We start from the raw sequence: 14,040 nt of genomic DNA, 5'->3' as shown, positions 1-14,040 counted from the left end.
ATAAGAAGAATTAGAATCCCAGTACAAGTCATAACAATATAAGAATAGCTATACTGGATCAGACCAATGATCCATCTAACCCAGTATCCTGTTTCCAGCAGTGGCCAATCCAGGTCACTGGCAGAAACCCAATTAGTAGCACCATTCCATGCTACCAATCCAAGGGCAAGCAGTGGCTTCCCCCATGTCCATCTCAATAACAGACTATGAACTTTTCCACCAGGAATTTGTCCAAACCTTTTAAAAACCCAAATACACTAACCACCATTATCACATCCTCCGGCAACGAGTTCCAGAGCTTAACTATTCTTTGAGTGAAAAAATATTTCCTCATTTGTTTTAAAAGTATTTCTATGCAATTTCATTGTGTGTCCCCTGGTCTTGTACTTTTTGAGGGAACATCAATATCTTTTAGAGATACCTGGAACTACTGTAGTTCTGAAAGTTCAGTACATTTTTTTTTATTTATGTATTTATGTATTGCATTTATATCCTGCATTAGCCCAAGTATAACTCAGGTTCAATGTGGCATAACAATTAGAAAAACATGGACATGTTCAAAATATATTAATTGTAAAAGAAAGTAAAATACATCATATAATGTTAGACCAGTAAAACTTGAGTTAGGAACAGATGTAATTTTTATTTTTTGTTACATTTGTACCCCACGCTTTCCTACTCATGGCAGGCTCAATGCGGCGGGCAGTGGAGGGTTAAGTGACTTGCCCAGAGTCACAAGGAGCTGCCTGTGCCGGGAATCGAACTCAGTTCCTCAGTTCCCCAGGACCAAAGTCCACCACCCTAACCACTAGGCCACTCCTCCACTCCACTTAAATACTTGGAGATTTAAGCTAGATAATTGAAATATGGAGGAAAAAGGTAAAGGGCTAGGATTAACTGGGATAGACAGGAGTAGTGGAAGGTGGGATGAGGTAAAGATTAATGCCATGAGTTTGTTTGAAAAGAGTGCTTATTTCCTTAAACGTTAGGCTGAAGAAGTGAGTTTTCAATAGACTTTGGAATAACAAAAAATAATTGGTTCATTTGATGGTTTTAGATAAGGAGTTCCAAAGTTTTCTGCTTTTATATGAAAAGTTAGCAATATGGATTGTCTTGTAGGTTACGTTCTTACAATTTGGGAAATGTAGGATAAGATATTCTCTAGAAAATTTAGTCGTCATGTGAGGGTAATTCAGTGAGGTGGTTCATGTATATTGGGGCCGAACCATACAAAGGTTTGTGAATGAAGGTACACATAGCTTGTGTAGGGAACTTGGGGGGCTCGGACCCCTAACGTTTTCAGAGCACGCCTCTGAATAATGAAACAAGGGTTACCTGTAAGATTTATTTCATCCCCCTTAACTATTCTGTGTGCTGTTTTTAATCCTTGCAAATTAGATCAGACTGCAGAGTGACTTTGTAAAATTGTCGGATAGCCATGTTACCCACACTCCTTCTGACTTCTGCATTTAGTGTGATTTGTTGGGCAAGCAATGGGAGAAGATGAAGTGGACCCTTCACTGAGACAGATGTGTGGGGGTGGAGAAGGTTATAGAAGCCAGTTTAAGATCTTGGGGAGGGAGATGCGTCTTCAGAATGGAAAATAAAACCTGTTATTTTTGTATTTTTGCTGACCAGTGTTAAAGCCATGTCTAGGGCGAGATACTGTACAAGACAGCTTAAGAATTTATTGATTGTGAACTTTGTTACAAGCTTTTAGAGCATGCATATAGAATGGGCCATTGTAATTAAGGTGACCTTAATGGATATTTAGATTTTATATTAATCTTTGGGTCTGATTTCCTGTGTTTTATACAGTTTAAAACCACATATTTAGATAGTGAAAAGGAAAAGCTGGAAAATGTACAACCACAAGGATGGCTGGTATAACAAAAATAACTTAGTTACAGTTTGGATAAGTGATACAAAAAAACTGCTGAAGTAGCATGAGGAGGGGGACATTTAATTGTGACAAAGGTATGGGTGGGAGAGAAATTTCTAGTAGTTGTGTGACATATGCATGTGTGATCAGATGATTGGTCAGTGGGATGTGTTAAGATGTTAATTAGTTTCCGGGATTCGGGGGGCTTCTTTGTTCCCTAGGCAATGAACTGGCTTGGAGAAAAAGTGCCTCTAATCATTTCTTTTCTATATTTCAGACTTGTAATAGCCTGTGCTTGAGCCTCTATTTTACTTGTCTCCAGAATAAACTTTTATTTCACTTCTCAGTAATAAGTATTATTTGTTTTTTGAGTGTAAAGAACCCAGGGACGTGAGTGCTCCAGCTATAGTCAGTTGGGGTAAGCTCATGGGAGGTGAATGCCAAACGTGTGATAATCGTAAGCAGACCCCCATACTTGAATGATATTCTATCTTTTTTGGCAGCCAATGCAAATCGTATAGAAGGGGGTTGCTTTAGTGAAGTATGGTAATCTGAATATGAGATGTGCGGCAGTGTTTTGAGCGGTTTGTAGTTTTTTGAGGAGATCCCCTTTAAGTCCTGCATAGAGTTGCTCTAATCAAATTTTGTTAGGACTAGGGATTGAACAAGGGATGGAAGACTGGTTTTGCGAAGAATGATCTTATTTTTATTTTTGTTACATTTGTACCCCGCGCTTTCCCACTCATGGCAGGCTCAATGCGGTTTACATATTGTATACAGGTACTTATTTGTACCTGGGGCAAGGGAGGGTTAAGTGAATTGCCCAGAGTCACAAGGAGCTGCCTGTGCCTGAAGTGGGAATCGAACTCAGTTCCTCAGGACCAGAGTCCACCACCCTAACCACTAGGCCACTCCTCCACTCAATTTCCATAATGAATTGAAGACACTTGAGACCACTTGGAAATTTGGTTGTCTAGAGTGAGGAATTGATCAATTGTGACTCTTTAAGATTTTCATAGTTTAGTCAAGGAGATATGTGATGTTCTGAATGGTAAATGATTTAAGATTTATAGCATGATGAGGATTAGTAACTATTAAGAATTTAGTTTTAACGGTGTTGTTTTAATTTGAAATTGGATGCCCAAGATTCCATTAGAGAGATACCTAATCCGATGATATGAGTAATTTCATTAATTTTTTTAGTGAATGGAATATAGATGGTAACATCGTCTGTTTAAGTGAATGTTGGGAGACCATTTTCTCCAATAAATCGCCTAATGGAATCAACATGATGTTAAATAGGATGGGGGACAATAGAGCCCTGGGGCATTCCACAAACGACCATGCTGATGAAGTTGTACCTCATTGTTTTATTTGGTATGATCTATGTTTCACTTGGTATGATCTAGATCTTAGGAAGCCTGAGAATCATTTTAACACAGCTCCACAAATTCTGTAATGGTCAAGGATGTTTAGAAGGATATTATGATTAACAGTGTCAAAGGCAGTGGACATATCAAATTAGAGTATTAATATTTTATTACCAAAGCTAAGTTCTCTTCTAAATTTAGCTAGGAGGGTGAGAACAGTTTTAGTACTATGAGAAGGTTTAAAACTGGATTGTGAGCTATGTAAAATGGAGTGAAGCTGGAGATAGTTTATTAGTTGGTGCGTGACTAAGCCCTCCATTACCGTTACCAATAATGAGATTGAAGCCACTGGTCTGTAGTTAGAAACTACATTTAGGATGGTTTGGATATTCTTCGGTATGGGAGTCATTTTGCCATTTTGAGAGGGAAATAGGGCCCGAGATAGCACTAAAGTTATGTTTTAGTGCAAATAGCTTAAGAGTAAAATAGGTGCTAATTTGAGAAGGTAACTAGGGCAGTTATCAAGTTGGCATTGTGATTTAGCGTATTTATGAAGAGTGCATTTGACTTGATCAGTTGTAAGTGGGTGAAAGGCCGACCAGATTCTGTTTTCTTGGGAGCATAGTGGTGAAGGCTCATGTAGATTAAGAAAATGATCTATTGATGTTGAGTTATTTAGTTCTTGTCTACTTTTAGTTATTTTTAGCTCAAAATATGACACCAATTGATCAGCTGTTGGAGTGGGTTCATTTGTAGAATTTACAGGGTGAGTATTCAATAGTTTATTTACTAGTAAAAAAGGCCCATTCCTTGTCATCAAGCAGATGAAGCCATTACGTATGGGTTGTGTCCATCAACCAGCAGGGGGAGATAGAGAGCACTCAAATTTCACAGTGCCACATGGTCAGCTAGCTCCACTGCCTCTTCAGTATTCTCTATCTCCCCAAGCAGGGTGGTTGCAGCTTGATCAAGCTCCTTAAAAAATCTGCCTGGGGGTGGCTCCTGACTTGCCAGTTGTTAGCCGGGGTATTAGAGGCTATAGCAGCTTCACTTTAAAGGCACATAGGTTAGCCCTTTCCCTGCCTTACCCATCCCCCCAGTGGATGTGAGCACATTAGTTTCACTTTTCCCTGCTCTTTCCCACTCTATACTTGGTGGATGCAGGCACATTGATTCACATTTCCCTGGCTTTCCCACTGTTCTGTACCTCAGGAGTTGATTTGATTGCCTCTTTTGCTGTTTTCTCTACTTTCCTCACAGCGTTAAAAAAAAAAAAAAAAAAAAAAAAAAAGCAAGAGGTTTTCTTCAGTTTCTACAGCGTGACCGGAGCTTGTATACTCGGTCCAGTGAGGTAAGAGTGTTTTCTGACTCCGGGGAGGGCCCGCGATCGGGACGTTTTTGGTGCGAAGCCGCCATTTTGAATTTTCCGCCGTTTTTCGGCGATGGCTGCAGAGTGTTAAGCGCTGTTCCAAGTGTGGCAAGCGCAGATCAGCAGCGGGGCTCTGTAAAACGTGCTGTTCAGGCGTAAGAGCCGGCCCGAGCATGGCGAGCGATGATGCTTCCCGCTCGGTGGAGCTGGCAGCAGGCGCCATTTTGAAAGCACCACATGGCACTATCCTCGCTGAGGCGGAGGGTCTACAGACTGGAGGTGGCCCTCGAATTGAGGCTGGCCAAAGAGCTACTAGCCCCGGACTGGAACCGGGTGCCCAGGGCGAGTTTTTCTCCCCTGACTTTGTATTATTGCTTCATAATGCATATATGCTTAAAAGAGCTCAGCCACAGGGGTTTTCTACGGCCCCCCTTACTACCCCTCCGGTGGATGCAGGCCTGGGATTGCCCTCTGAGGCGTTTTTCCCTGATAGCTGGCCGCAAGAGAAGCGCAGAAGGGTAAATTCCCCTTCAGAGAGTGGCGCACCCCCCCCCCCCCCCCCGTGGTCGGGATGTGGTGACTCTGAGGGGTCTGGCAGGCCCTCGTGGCCAGAGGAAACAGGAAGGTGCAGAAGGGCCACTGGATCCAGATGATCCGTCCGCGGTGAGGATTTTCCACCGCGAGGAGCTGCCAGCGCTTATTTCAGATTGTCTTACAGGTCCGCTCTATTGAAGATCCTGGGAGTGGCGTGGCCTCCTCTGGAAATCCGAGGATGGCAAGTACCAAAAAGCCTGCTCGAGCCTTTCCTTTGCATGACTCCATCCAAGAGCTTATTTCAGCTCAATGGGCTGACCCCGAAGGACCTTTGAAAGTTTCCAGGGCTAGGGGGCAATTATTCCCTCTGAGTGCTACTACTACTATTTAGCATTTCTATAGCGCTACAAGGCGTACGCAGCGCTGCACAAACATAGAAGAAAGACAGTCCCTGCTCAAAGAGCTTACAATCTAATAGACAAAAAAAAAAAAAAAAGTAATCAAATCAATTAATGTGAACGGGAAGGAAGAGAGGAGGGTAGGTGGAGGCGAGTGGTTACAAGTGGTTACGAGTCAAAAGCAATGTTAAAGAGGTGGGCTTTCAGTCTAGATTTAAAGGTGGCCAAGGATGGGGCAAGACGTAGGGACTCAGGAAGTTTATTCCAAGCGTAGGGTGCAGCGAGATAGAAGGCGCAAAGTCTGGTGTTTGCAGTAGTGGAGAAGGGAACAGATAAGAAGGATTTATCCATGGAGCGGAGTGCACGGGAAGGGGTGTAGGGAAGGACGAGTGTGGAGAGATACTGAGGAGCAGCAGAGTGAGTACATTTATAGGTTAGTAGAAGAAGTTTGAACAGGATGCGAAAACGGATAGGGAGCCAGTGAAGGGTCTTGAGGAGAGGGGTAGTATGAGTAAAGCGACCCTGGCGGAAGACGAGATGGGCAGCAGAGTTTTGAACCGACTGGAGGGGGGAGAGGTGACTAAGTGGGAGGCCAGCAAGAAGCAGATTGCAGTAGTCTAAACGAGAGGTGACAAGGGTGTGGATGAGGGTTTTGGTAGAGTGCTCGGAAAGAAAGGGGCGGATTTTACGGATGTTGTAAAGAAAGAAACGACAGGTCTTGGCAATCTGCTGGATATGAGCAGAGAAGGAGAGAGAAGAGTCAAAGATGACCCCAAGGTTTCGAGCTGAGGAGACAGGGAGAATGAGAGAGCCATCAACAGAAATAGAAGACGGGGGGAGCGGGGAGGTGGGTTTGGGGGGGAAATGAGAAGCTCGGTTTTGGTCATATTTAATTTCAGGTGGCGTTGAGACATCCAGACAGCAATGTCAGACAAGCACGCTGAAACTTTGGTTTGGATGCAAGGTGAGATATCAGGGTTAGAAAGGTAGATTTGGGAGTCATCAGCATAGAGATGGTAGGAAAAGCCATGGGATGAGATTAATGAACCAAGGGAAGAAGTGTAGATAGAAAAGAGGAGGGGACCAAGAACAGAACCCTGAGGTATGCCGACAGGCAGAGGGATAGAAGTAGAAGAGGATCCACCAGAGTGAACACTAAAGGTGCGGAGGGAGAGGTAGGAAGAGAACCAGGAAAGGACAGAGCCCTGGAATCCAAGTGAGGACAGGGTATCGAGAAGTATGCTGTGATCGACAGTGTCAAAAGCAGCGGAAAGATCAAGAAGAATGAGGATGGAATATTGACCTCTGGATTTAGCCAGTAATATGTCATTGGAGACTTTAGTAAGCGCAGTTTCGGTTGAGTGGAGAGGGCGAAAACCAGATTGTAGTGGGTCAAGAATAGCATGTGAGGAGAGAAAATCAAGGCAGCGGCGGTGAACAGCACGCTCAAGTAATTTGGAGAGAAAAGGAAGGAGGGAGATGGGTCGGTAATTAGAGGGACAAGTAGGGTCGAGTGAAGGCTTCTTAAGGAGAGGTGTGACCACAGCATGTTTAAAGGCAGCAGGGACAGTCGCAGTGGAAAGTGAGAGGTTGAGAATGTGACAGATAAAAGGAATAAGAGCAGGAGAGATGGCATTAAGAAGGTGGGTGGGAATGGGATCAGAGGAACAGAGGTGGTACATTTTGAGAAAGAAAGGAGAAGTGTAGTTTCCTCAATAGTAACTTCAGGAAAGGAGGAAAGGGAATGAGGGGAAGGAGAGAGAGGGGAACGGACTAGTGGAGGGAGAGGTGGTGAGGTAGAGAAAGCAAGGTTTATCTTTTGAACCTTGTTGTGAAAGAATTCTGCAAGGGTCTGAGGAGATAATGAAGGGGGAGTTGGGGGAGGGGGCACCTTGAGGAGAGAGTTCAATGTGGTGAAGAGAAGTCAAGGATTAGAGCCAAGAGAGTTGGTCAGTTGGATATAATAATCCTGTTTGGCACGTAAAAGAGCAGATTGGAAGGAGGTCAGCATGAACTTAAAGTGTAGGAAGTCAGCAAGGGCCCGAGATTTCCGCCAGAGGCGTTCGGTGGAGCGGGTACAGGAACGTAGATAGCGGATATTAGAAGTCAGCCAAGGTTGGGGTTTTGTACGCCTTACAGGGCGGGTCATCAAAGGTGCAAGAGTGTCTAAGGCAGAGGATAGAGTATTGTTGTAAGAAGAAACAGCCTCATTGACAGACGTGGATGGTGCCACAGTAGAGAGGAGGTTTGAAACATGAGGGATAGAGATGAGTGAGGAGGATTTGGCTCGCTTTGCATACCTAAGGTGGATGCCCTAGTCACAACTGTGACAAAGAGAACTACCCTCCCGGTTGAAGGAGGTGTTGCCCTGAAGGACATGCAAGACCGTAGACTGGAATCAGCACTTAAACGGTCCTTTGAAATTGCTGGTCTTACTATTCGGGCGTCTGCATGCAGTTGTTATGCTGCTGGAGCCTGCCTGGCATGGTTGCAACAGGCAGTGGAACAGCCCGGAGATGGAGCGGAGCCCCTTACGGAGGTGGCACCGCGGATGGAGTCGGCCTTGTCCTTGTTGGCTGACGCCCTTTATGATATTGTCAGAGCTTCGGCTAAACAGATGGCAGTAGCAGTGGCGGCTCGCCGTCTTCTGTGGCTACGGCATTGGGTGGCGGACATTCTGCTGGGTCCACTTCTCGTGGTTGGTTTTCAGCAAAGGAACTCCTTTCGCTCGGACAAACGTTCCGCAGCAGCCACTGGCTCAGGACCTGGAGTTCAAGGGCGACCCTCTCAATGAGGGTGCACCGGCCCCCTCCTCGATTCCTGTTATAGGAGGACCTCTTTCCCTCTTTCTCGAGGAGTGGGCCAAGATTACCTCAGATCAGTGGGTCTTGGACCTGATCAGAGAAGGATACCGAATAGAATTCGATGCCCCGATAAGAGACGTGTTTGTGGAGTCCCGATGCGGTTCTGCTGCCAAACGGGCGGCGGTAGAGGAGACCTTACAAGGCTTGATTCACATTGGGGCGGTTTCCCCCGGTGCCTCCCGCCGATTTCGGCTGCGGCCGCTACTCCATTTACTTTGTGGTGCCGCAAAAAGGTGGGTCTTTTCGCCCTATTCTGGACTTAAAAAGAATTAAACAAGTCCCTAAGAGTGCGGCATTTTCACGTGGAAACCCTGCGCTCCATCAGTACGGCGGTACAGCCAGGAGAGTTTCTCACGTCTCTGGACCTGAAAGAAGCTTACTTGCACATTCCAATTTGGCCCCGCACCAGACGTTTCTGCGGTTTGCGGTGATGGGAAAACATTTCCAGTTTCGGGCCTTGCCTTTTGGCCTCGCCACAGCTCCCCGAACCTTTTCCAAGGTAATGGTGGTAGTAGCAGCTGCTTTTCTCAGGTGAGAAGGTATCCGGGTTCTCCCGTACCTAGACGACTGGCTCAACAGAGCGGTCTCCACAACAGAGAGTCATCAAGCTACAGCCAGAGTGGTCTCAGTACTGCAGTCTCTGGGCTGGGTCGTCAATGTAGCCAAAAGTCACCTGACCCCCTCACAATCTCTAGAATATTTGGGGGCACGGTTCGACACAGACTCGGGATATGTATTCCTACCCGAGCAAAGGCGGTGCAAGCTTCAGAATCAGGTCCGTCTGTTCCTGAGGATGCCCCACCCGCGAGCTTGGGACATTGTCCAGCTGTTGGGATCGATGACAGCCACCTTGAATTTGGTGCCCTGGGCGAGAGCGCACCTGAGACCTCTGCAGTATTCCCTGCTTCAACGATGGTCTCCAGTATCTCAGGATTATCAATGCAGACTGTCTTGGCTCCCTGCTGCCCGACTCAGCATGGAGTGGTGGCTCTCAGACAGCATGCTGCGGCGAGGAATGCCGCTAGCGCTCCCCGATTGGTGCCTAGTGGTGACAGATGCCAGCCTGAAGGGCTGGGGCGCACATTGCAAGGGGAAGATTGCCCAGGGTCTTTGGACACCCGACAAGTCGGAGTGGTCCATCAATCGCCTAGAGTTGAAAGCGGTGTTTCAGGTGCTTCTGGCCTTTCAAGTGACCCTGGAAGGATTGGCTGTCAGAGTGATGTCGGACAACACGACAACAGTGGCCTACATAAACCGACAAGGCGGCACTCAGTGCAGAGCGCTGCCCATGCAGGCCGAACAGATTTGCCACTGGGCCGAGCTGCATTTACAGTTTCTGTCGGCAGCTCACATTGCAGGTCAGAGCAACGTGCAAGCCGATTATCTAAGCAGGCATCAAATCGATCCAGCGGAATGGGAACTGGCAGACGAAGTATTCCTGCAGATATGTGCCAAATGGGGCAAGCCCGTAATGGATCTTATGGCGACAAGCTCAACTGCCAAAGTCCCGTGCTTTTCAGCAGACGGAGAGATCCTCGCTCAGCCGGGTTGGATGCCTTGGCTCAACCCTGATCTCTGGGCCTCTGGTATGTGTTCCTTCCATGGCCCTTGATAGAGCGTGTGCTCCTGCGGATTCGGCTTCACCCAGGGGAAGTGGTTCTCATCGCCCCGGATTGGCCCAGGGGGCCTTGGTATGCGGACATCCAACAGATGCTAGTGGAGGCTCCCCTTCCTTTACCTCTGGTACCGAACCTGTTGTCGCAGGGACCGGTGTCCATGGAGGATGCCTGCCGTTTTGGTCTTACGGCATGGCTATAGAGAGGGCGCAATTGAATGGCAAAGGCTATTCCAATAATGTTATTTCCACTCTCCTGCAGGCCCGCAAGCGGTCCACTTCCGTGGCTTATGCCAGGATCTGGTGCCAGTTTGAGGCTTGGTGTGTTTCAAAAGCGATCACACCCATGCGGGCTCCTGTCTCGCCAATTCTGGACTTTTTGCAGGATGGTGTACAAAAAGGCTTGGCCTATAATTCCCTGTGGGTGCAAGTGGCAGCATTGGCCTCCCTTCATGGTAAGGTTGCAGGCGTGTCTTTAGCTGCTCATCCAGATGAGGCACGGTTTCTTAGAGGGGTGCTTCGGCTCCATCCTCCCGTGCGGGCACCTTGTCCAGCTTGGAACCTGGGGCTAGTTTCGAAAGCTCTGCAGGGTTTTCCTTTTGAGCCGCTACGGCGAGCTTCAGAGAAAGATTTGACACTAAAGGCCGTTTTTCTGGTGGCCATTACTTCGGCGAGACGGGTGTCAGAACTCCAGGCGCTGTCCTGTCGAGACCCATTTCTGCAATTTCAGAGTCCGGTGTCACGGTTCGTACCGTGCCTTCCTTCATGCCTAAGGTGGTTTCAGCGTTTCACCTAAACCAGCCTATTTTTCTACCCTCTTTTGTTAAGGAGGAGTTTCCAGAATCCTTTGGGCAGTTGCACCTGTTGGATGTGCGCAGGACTCTGTTGCAGTATCTGCGAGTTACTAATTCTTTCAGGACCTCTGATCATTTGTTTTACTATCAGGTTCTCGCAGAGGGTCTCCAGCGTCTAAAGCCACTATTGCCCACTGGCTCAAAGAAGCTATCTTTTTAGCTTATCTGTTTGCCTGCCGGCCTCCGCCTGTAGCCTTTAAGGCACATTCTACAAGAGCGATTTCTACCTCTTGGGCTGAAACTGGAGCACTCTCTCTTCATGAGATTTACAGTGCAGCAACATGGGCTTCGAAGCTCTCATTTGCCCGACATTACAGGCTGGATGTGGCTGCCAGGAGGGATGCGCGTTTTGGAGCACAAGTGGTAGCGCGTGGTGTGACTTTTTACCACCCTATATAGGGATTGCTTTGATACATCCCATACGTAATGGCTTCATCTGCTTGATGACAAGGAAGGGAAAATTAGGTTCTTGCCTTGGTAATTTTCTTTCCTTTAGTCATAGCAGATGAAGCCATGAGCCCTCCCTGTATGATTGTCTGTATGCTGTGAATCTGTTTCAGGTTCTGTTCTTGTTTCCTGAAGTTCTAATTCTTCCTTGGGAGAAAATTGGAAAACAGTCTTCAGGATTCTTGTTCACTTATAGGAGGATGAGTTCATTCCCTCCAGTTCATGTGTAGGAGGTTGAGTTCATTCCCTCCAGGAGGATGTGTGTATTCCCTCCATAAATACAAAGAGGAGGACGAGTTTATTCCCTCCAGGAGGATGTGTTCATTCCCTCCTTTTGAGTTCATGCCCTTGTTATGGGGCCATCGTTCGCTGTGAGGAAAGTTCATGTTATTCCCATTGCGGTTTGTTATATTGCTTTGGAAGCTTCAAATACTGAAGAGGCAGTGGAGCTAGCTGACCATGTGGCACTGTGAAATTTGAGTGCTCTCTATCTCCCCCTTCTGGTTGATGGACACAACCCATACGTAATGGCTTCATCTGCTATGACTAAAGGAAAGAAAATTACCAAGGTAAGAACCTAATTTTCCCTTTCTGAAAGAAATGAAACGGGCGCTAGCAAGGTTGTTCTCTAATGGCAATTATGTTTTTAAGGGAACTGTTAGGAGAGAGTATGTGTGAGACAGAGTGAGTGAGTATGTGTGTGAGAGAGAGTTAGTATGTGTGTGAGAGAGAGTGAGTATGTGTGAAAGAGAGTGAGTATGTGTGTGTGAGAGAGAGAGAGAGAGAGAGAGAGTGTGTGATTGAGAGAGAGACAGAATGTGTATGTCTGTCTGTGTGGGAGAGTGTAGTGTGTGTCCCGTGTGCACCAATTATGCTCTCTCCCCTGCATTCATCCATATGCAGCAAATGTCCTCTGTGCCCTGGCCCCTTCATCCATCCATGTGCAGCATCTCTCCCCTGCCCCCTCCATCCATTGTAGTGCAGCAGGTCTCCTCTGTCCCTTGCCCTCCCCCCCTACATGTGCATCAACTCTGCATTCTCCCCTGGCCTCTCCTTCATCCACCCATATCCAGGGCCCCCCTCTCTCCATCTCTCTCCCCTCTGAGTTCCATGCCCCCTCCGTACCTCTCTGTGTGCCCTCCGAGTTCCAGGCCCCCCTCCCCTTTGAGTTCCAGGACTCCCCCCCTCCCCTTTGAGTTCCAGGACTCCTCCCCTCCCCCTTGTTCCAGGACTCCTCCCCTCCCCCTCCCCTCCCCCTCCCCTTTGAGTTCCAGAATCCCCTCCCCTTCGAGTTCCATGCCCCCCATTGTCATTCGAGTTCCACAACCCTGCGCCTCCCTCCCTCCCCTTCGAGTTCCAGGACCCCCTCCCCTCCGTCTTACAGGACGACCCCTCTTCTTCGACTTGCAGGACACTCCCTGCCTCCTTCCGAGGTCCACGCCCCCTCCTCCGATTTCCACGCCCCCTCGCCTCCCTCCCTCTCTCTCTCTCTCTGCCCTCCAAGCACAACCTGTCCTCCAGCAGCCCCTTGCCTTCCTAAGTGCTGGCTGTATTTTAAAAATTCTTACCTTGGGGTGCAGCATCCACAGTGAAGGCGAGCGGCGCTTCAGAGTGCCTTCACATGTGTCTGAGCTCTGCCTCTGGTTCCGCCCTCATTTCCTGTTTCCGGAAGGGCTGGACCAGAGGCAGAGCTGAGACACATGTGAAGGCAATCTGAAGCGCCGCTCGCCTTCTGTGGATGCCGCACCCCAAGGTAAGAATTTTTTAAATACAGCCAGCACTTAGGAAGGCGAGGGGCTGCCGGAGGACAGGTCGTGCTTGGAGGGCAGAGAGAGAGGGGGAGGGAGGCGCGGGGGCGTGGAAATCGGGGGGGGGGGGGGAGGCGAGAACCTCGGAGGGAGGGAGGGAGCGTCCTGCAAGTCGAAGGGGAGGGGGCGTCCTTTAAGACACATGAGAGGGAGGGAGGCGTGGGGGCGTGGAAGTTGGAGAGAGGGGTGGGCGTGGACCTCGGAGGGAGTGTCCTGTAACTTGGAGGGGAGGAGAGGGAGGGAGGGAGGCAGGCATGGAACTCAGAGGGGAGGGGGCTGGAACTCGGAGGGAGGAAGGAGGGGGGCGATTCTGTAGTCATCTGAGACACATCGCGGCTCCCTGCTTCGAATAGTAACATCTCCTGAAGTCAGGCAAGCAGGCTTATACTGCGGGAGAGTGACAGGAGATGGTTACGAACGCAGGCAGAGACATTGGAACGTTGCAGGAGTAAATTATTATATTAGATGTATAAAGTTTTTGTGGATTAACTGATTTTTCGCCTATAAGTTTTGAATAGTAAGTGGTTTTGCTTTGATAATCATGTTCTTGTATGATTTTAGGAGTGATATGGTGAGTATCTTAAGAAAATGTTATACTTAAAAACTTAGATATACGTATGGTATAAAAAGGCACTAAAAAGGGCACATACCTTTTGGGGAACTGAAAAAAAATCCTGCTGATCATTTTGTTTGCTCAAGTGAGCAGTCATATGAGTACCATATATACTGGAATATAAACCTATCTTAGTATAAACTGAACTAAGTCCCTCCCCCCCTCCCAAGAGGAAAACTGTTAACTCGAGTATAAACCGGGGTGAGATGTTATGTTCAAGTGTTTTTCTCCTCCCCCGTAGTGAATTGCATTTCCCCTTTACCCTATGGTGTGTAGCATTTTTGCC

General features: G+C 47.7%; 1 protein-coding gene across 2 annotated transcripts in view; it reads left to right on the top strand.

The window, feature by feature from the left end:
* Window positions 1-14,040, top strand: part of RYK (receptor like tyrosine kinase) — a 1,372,566-nt gene that overhangs the window by 411,043 nt on the left and 947,483 nt on the right. The window lies entirely within an intron of this gene.

The sequence above is a fragment of the Microcaecilia unicolor genome, chromosome 10 (assembly GCF_901765095.1).
Source record: "Microcaecilia unicolor chromosome 10, aMicUni1.1, whole genome shotgun sequence".
NCBI classification, from domain to species: Eukaryota; Metazoa; Chordata; class Amphibia; order Gymnophiona; family Siphonopidae; genus Microcaecilia; species Microcaecilia unicolor.
This window is presented reverse-complemented; position numbering and strand designations above follow the sequence as displayed.